Here is a 6,394-nt window from a genome sequence, read left to right as displayed (position 1 = left end):
GAGGGGCTAATATCTGGGCAAGGAAAGAAGGAATACGCTCCGTCACTAACTAAATGTACATGAGCGCATCATTTCAGCCCTTCGCAAAGCAGTTTGAAAGGTCTACTTTAGGGGCACTGGAGTGGCTCAGTCAGTGAAGCAGCCAACTTTGTCTCAGGTCATGATCTCACGGTTTGCAAGTCCAAGCCCCGCGTCGGGCTTTGTGCTGACAGCTCAGAGCCTGGAGCTGCTTCAGATTCTGTGTCTCCCCTCCCCCTCTCTTTCTCTCTCTGCCCCTCCCCCTCTCCTCTCTCTCTCTTTCTGTGTGTGTGTCTCTCTCTCTCTGCCTCTCTCGAAGATGAATAAACATTAACAAATTAAAAATAAAAAGCTCTACTTTAAAATCCTACCTTCCTAAAGTGATCTAGACTCTTACTCACGGACGCCTCTGTGAGTCAGGCCGGGCTGTGCTTCTCATTGATACGCGTCCTTTGAACTTTTTTCCAGAAGAGGAGGATGTGATGTGTGGGCACTGAGCAAGAGAAAGTGGTTGGGGGTAAAGGGAGATGATGTTTTGAGGTTAAAAACCACCACAAAACCTCCTTTGAAGATGGAGTGCTCTGAACCTGAGACTTCAGCACTGCGGTGTGCCAGGTGCCTTGCGATGTCCGAGGCCAGCGTCGCAAGGGGTACAGGACGTGTCAGGTCCCTGACCCCCTGACACTCTCGTGGCAGCCACAAGCTTACCGATGCCTAAGAATTTACCATCCAGCTGTGTGCTTATGTTGTCTATAACACCAATTCTTTAAAAAAATTTTTTTAATGTTTATTCATTTGAGAGGGACAGCGAAAGCAGGGGAGGGGCAGAGAGAGAGGGAGACACAGAATCTGAAACAGGCTCCAGGCTCTGAGCTGTCAGCACAGAACCCGACGCGGGGCTTGAACTCATGAGCCACAAGATCATGACCTGAGCTGAAGTTGGACAGTTAACCAACTGAACCACCCAGGTGCCCCCTTTTTAATTGTATTCTTAAATATTTTAATGTTTATTTATTTTTGAGAGAGAGAGAGAGAGCATAAGTGGGGGAAGAGCAGAGAGAGGGAGACACAGAATCTGAAGCAGCTCCAGGCTCCGAGCTGTCAGCACAGAGCCCGACGCGGGGCTTGAACCCACGGACTGTGAGATCATGACCTGAGCCAAAGTTGGACACTTAACCCACTGATCCACCCAGGCTCCCTGGTTTCTGATTATTTGTATGCAAACTGTGTGTAAGATAGTGCACTACGTGAGATAAAGTCTATGCAGTATTCTTAGATCTGGGTGTCTCAAATTTCATGGCAGTGTGCCTTCAACTGGCTTTTTTTTTTTTTTTTTAATGTTGGGCACGTGTTCTTTTTGGTCTAGAAGCTCAGGATGTTCCGTTCTGAGAAATTGTCTAGTAAAATGTCTGTTCTCCTTGTTGGCGACCAAAACTGTTACCCAGATGTTGACCTTCTGGTTTGGTCTCCTGTCCCCCATCTCTCTGTCTTTGCTTCTGCGCAGATTCACATCCGCCACCTGCACTTTCACTTTCAAGAGCACTTTCTTGTTCCCCTGAATGTTCCTTTTTATGTGTTTACTTTAGTCTTGTTTGAGAATGGCATATCTGCTATTTCTCTAAGGAAATTACTTGCGATTTTTTTTTTTTTGAAATTTTCTTCCCACTTCCTGCCTCTTCTCTGCTGCCCCTGATTCCTTCTCTTAGGGGGCTCATCTGGTCTGCGTCAAACACCAGAGGCTTTCTTTCCTCAGATGTCCGGGGATTAGTGACTTACTGTCATATTTATAAATATTTTTTAATGTTTGTTTATTTTTGAGAGGCAGAAGGAGATAGAGTGTGAGCAGGGGAGGGGCAGAGAGAGAGGGAGACACAGAATCTGAAACAGGCTCCAGACCCTGAGCTGTCAGCACAGAGCCCGACGCAGGGCTTGAACTCACAGTGAGATCATGACCTGAGCCGAAGTTGGACACTCAACCAATTGAGCCATCCAGGCGCCCCCTGACTGTTCATATTTAAAAGGGAAGTGGTGGAGCGCATGGCTTAGTCACTAGAGCATGTGACTCATAGTCTCAGGGTTGTGAGTTCAAGTCCCACGCTGGGCGTGGAGCCTACTTAGAAAAGTAAATCAATGAAAGGGAAGCATTAAAGGACCGACTAGAAGGCTGTGTGTAGGCCGGGTATGGAGTGAGTTTTTGTTATTTACGTGCATGCCCAGTTTTGGAAACGTGGCCGTGACAGTGACCCTGTTACTTGACCAGTGGGAGGTAGTTTTGGTGGGTGGTCCAATCGAAAAGAGCTTCCCAGCCCTCTCCTCTCTGCACTGCAGCGTTTTCCTGCCTCGGCCTGTGTGACTCAGCCCATAGTTTGGACACTGGGGCAGAAATCGGGGTCTCCTGGAGGGCTGGGATTATAATTTCTGCCCTTCCTGCCGCGGATGAAGGTGAAAGCCTCTCAACAGCTAGCCAGCGTCTGACCTTGAGACGCAGGGGTGGGGGGAGCAGCAGAGATTTGACGCTGATTTTCTTCGAGGCGTTGCTCTAATACCAACTCTCTCTGGACACTTGTGTACGTGGAGAATAATCCCTACTCATTTGAGTTATTTAAAATCTAGTTTTTACTTGCAGCCAAAAACATTCTGAATGATGTGCCACCAAAATTTTTTGTGAAAAAGTAGCTTAATAATTTAAAAAAATACTTTAGGGGTGCCTGGGTGGCTCAGTGGATTGAATGTCCCAATTCTTTTTTGCTTTCAGCTCAGGTCATGATCCCAGGGTGGTGGGAATCAAGCCCTGCTTTGGGCTCCGAGTTGAGTGTGGAGCCTACTTAAGATTCTCTCCCCCCCCAACCCCCCAACGTTCTCCCTTACTCATGTGCTCTCTCTCTGAGATAAAAATTAAGACAAAAATTCTTATTCTTCAAGGCGATTTGTCATTCTTAACCTCTCCCAAGAAGAGGAGGAAACATCTAAAAAAAAGTCTTTTCATTAATGTTGTTCTTGCTGTTACTGCAAGATGCTTATTTCCAGCGGGCAAAATGTGGACCCTGCTCCGGAGATGTAGGCTTTGGTCATCACTAGAGGACTGCCAGGGGGCGTTCGTACCGGATAGACCAGCGTTGGCACAACAGGGCCCAAGGACCAGATCTGCCCGTTTCTGTGAAGTGATTGGACGGCAGCCACATGGATGGTGGATTAGTGTTGTAAGTGGCGTCGCTCTCCAGTGGCAGAGGAGAGATGAGGGGCCTCAGTGGCTGGCAGGGGTCTTGCTCACGCCGGCAGGTGGGCGCTCCCTGTGGCTGGCACTGGGGACGGGGCGCCCGTGGCTCTGAGAACCCACCCGACACCTCCCAGGACGAGGGTTGGGTAGGTGGACATGAGCCACGCTCCGGGCGCACCGGCTGTGAAGTCGGATGGACACGTCTTCCCTCCCTGTGAGCCTGGTGTGGGCACCAGCGTCCCGCCACGCCCCCTTCCCCAGGGTAGATTTCTGAGCCTCTCTGCAACCGCAGAAGTCAGGGTACATACAGCTCTTACCACACTAACGGGAGACTTAGAGAAACACATTTTATTTATTTATTTTTGAGAGAGGGGCCACAAGTGAGCGAGGGGCAGAGAGAGAGAGAGAGAGAAAGGGAGAATCCCACGATGGGGAGGGAGAGAGAAAGCGGGAGGGAGAGATCCACGCTCACCCCAGGGCAAGGGCTCACCCATCTGGGGCTCAAACTCACAAACTGAGATTATGACCTAAGCCAAAGTCGAATGCTAACAACTGAGCCTCCCAGGCGCCCAAGAGAAACACAATTAATAGAGTGAAGCTTATTTATTTTTCACAAATCAAGATATATCCACTTGGGGGAAAACGTGACATTCAGGTGCATCAGAAAATGATGGCTTCTTTTATGGCCAGTTATCCGGGGGCCAGGGCCGGCCAGCTGCCTGCCTTTCTGAGCAGTTGAAGCCAGAAGGACTGGCATATTTTGTTCGAGGCCTGGCACTTAAGTGTGAGGCTTTCGGCTTGGACTCTTACAGTCTCACCTCTGTCTTGCGGATCATTGATCTCAAACCTGGCAGCAGGTTTGCTGCTGGAGGTTTGCTCCCTCTCCGGGGAGAGGAGATTTAAGACAGAGAAGCCAGTGCAAACGTCCGCTTTGTGCGGGAGCCGCGAGGTGTGCCGGGGTGCTGGGCCATGGCCGTGAGCTCTCGTGTAAATCAGAGCAGGAGATCGGGAGGTGGAAGGCTTCCCCAAGTGTGTGTTCACACTCCTTTCTGAGGCCAATGTATTCTGACAGCGGAGGAGAGAAAGTGTGAGTCAGTTTTGGCAATTGCAGGCAGTAATCTATATTCTCCTGGCCAGCAAGCCCAGCATCTCTTAGGGTTGTTGTTAGTGATTAATACTAAAAGCTGATTGTNCTCTGACCCTCCCCTGCTCACGCTGTCTCTCTCTCTCAGAAATAAATAAAACATTAAAAGATAAAAGTTGATTGTTTATATTTTAAGTTTATTTCTTTATTTTAGAGAGAGGGAGAGCATGAGCAGGGGAAAAGGGCAGAGAGGGGGAGAGAGTCCCAAGCAGGCTCTGCACTGTCAGCACAGAGCCTGATGCGGGGCTCGATCCCACAGAACTGTGAGATCATGACCTGAGCTACAACTAAGAGTTGGACACTTAACCGGCTGAGCCACCCAGGCGCCCCTAGAAGTTGATGGCTTTAAAACTTGAGCTGGATACTAACGGCCCCATGCCCTGACTGGACAGGGCAGCCTGTATTTCAATGTTTAAGCCTTTATCAGGTACAAATCCCATCTTTGTCTGATGTTGGCTTTTATGTAGTTTTTAGTGTGGTGAGGAATAGTGAAGTCACGTAGGACAGCTTTTACTATGAATTGGTGGCACAGGTATTTGTGATACATGGGCGGAGGGGATGGTCATCCAGCATTGTGTGTATCGTAGCATGGATGTGCGGTGGACACGTCTGGAAATCGGGAGTCAGGTGCTCTTTATTGGGGCGTAGTTAACACAGGGTTATATGCATTCCAGGTGTGTCATAAAGTGATTCAGCAATTCCACATACTCCGCAGGGCCCATCAGGATGAACGTCCACTTAATCCCTTGTAGTAAAAATAAGGAACACTTCACGGGCGCTGGAGTGGCTCAGTCGGGTAAGCGTCTGACTTTGGCTGTTCATGAGTTCGAGCCCCGCGTCAGGCTCTGTGCTGACAGCTCGGAGCCTGGAGCTGCTTCGGGTTCTGTCTCCTTCTCTCTCTGCCTCTCCCCCGCTCAGGCTGTCTCTCTCTCTCTCTCTCTCTCTCAAAAATAAACATAAAAAAATAAAAATAAGAAACAGTTCAGGAATGTGCCTGTCATCCTTGCTTAGGGGCCAGGCGGGTCTTGTCTGTATCAGTCCAGTTTTCGTGTTTGTGCTGCCGAATTGAGCACAATAGTCACATGTTTGGTTAGTGGGTGGTTGGAAGGTGATGTGAAGGCTGGATGTGGACTTTAAACAGGGCCCTGAGAAGTTAGGACGCTGGGCGAGGGGCGGGAAGTCATGTCACATGACTGGCGTTTGGAGGCTTCCAGAGGGATGTACGTCCCGTCCGCCACCGAGGTGGGGCGTGCAGGCTCTAGGGAGGGGAGGGCATACTCTCCCACTCCAGCGTTCAGCAGGCCGCCCCATGGAGGAGGGCATTGCTGCAGATGGGGGTGTGGGTCTGTCGGGGGGTGGTGGGGACGTGAACTCTTCAGCCTTCTGGAAGGTTCCTGAGGACAGACACCCAATCCCACGGCGCAGCCCTGTGCCTGTGCAGGGTAGGTCCTCGGTAAGTACTTGTCAGACTCAACTGAGGAAGGAAGAGTGTGCTAAGACAGACACTCTAGGCTTCTAACAAGTTAGGATGCAAGCGTCCCGTCGCTGAGGAGTTTGGCAGGAATGTCAGCACATTTCTGGGTGGTTCTGGGTGGTAGTGCTGTGTTCTGTAGGGTTTGGACCGCACCCCATACCCAGCTGATTGCCGGTAACCTGGGACCTGGTTAGAAGCATGTGTTTCAGGGGCGCCTGGGCGGCTCAGTCGGTTAAGTGTCTGACTTTGGCTCAGGTCATGATCTCACAGTTCATGAGTTCGAGCCCCACGTTGGGCTCTGTGCTGACAGCTCAGAGCCTGGAGCTGCTTCCGATTCTGTGTCTCCCTCTCTCTCTGACCCTCCCCTGCTCACGCTGTCTCCTTCTCTGTCTGCCCATCCCCCTCTCTGCTTCCCCCTACTCATATTCTCTCTCCTAAAAATAAATAAACATTAAAAAAAAAAAAAAAAAGGTATGGATTCCAGGCTCTCTTCTCTGGGTTGGAGCTTACGTATAGTGGTTGCGGGGGTGACTCCAGCGGA

The 6,394-nt window shown here is 50.2% G+C and overlaps 1 non-coding gene across 1 annotated transcript; it reads right to left on the bottom strand.

Annotated features, from left to right (window-relative positions):
- Positions 1–5,345: 5,345 nt before the first annotated feature.
- LOC144243536 (U6 spliceosomal RNA) lies at positions 5,346–5,452 on the bottom strand. The gene has a single exon (XR_013338676.1). It is a non-coding gene; the product is annotated as a U6 spliceosomal RNA (small nuclear RNA).
- Between the last annotated feature and the right edge of the window lie 942 nt (positions 5,453–6,394).

This window comes from Crocuta crocuta, unplaced genomic scaffold (assembly GCF_008692635.1).
Source record: "Crocuta crocuta isolate KB4526 unplaced genomic scaffold, BGI_CrCroc_1.0 scaffold931, whole genome shotgun sequence".
Lineage (NCBI taxonomy): Eukaryota > Metazoa > Chordata > Mammalia > Carnivora > Hyaenidae > Crocuta > Crocuta crocuta.
Note: the sequence above shows the minus strand (reverse complement) of the source record. Positions and strands in the feature narration are given on the sequence as shown.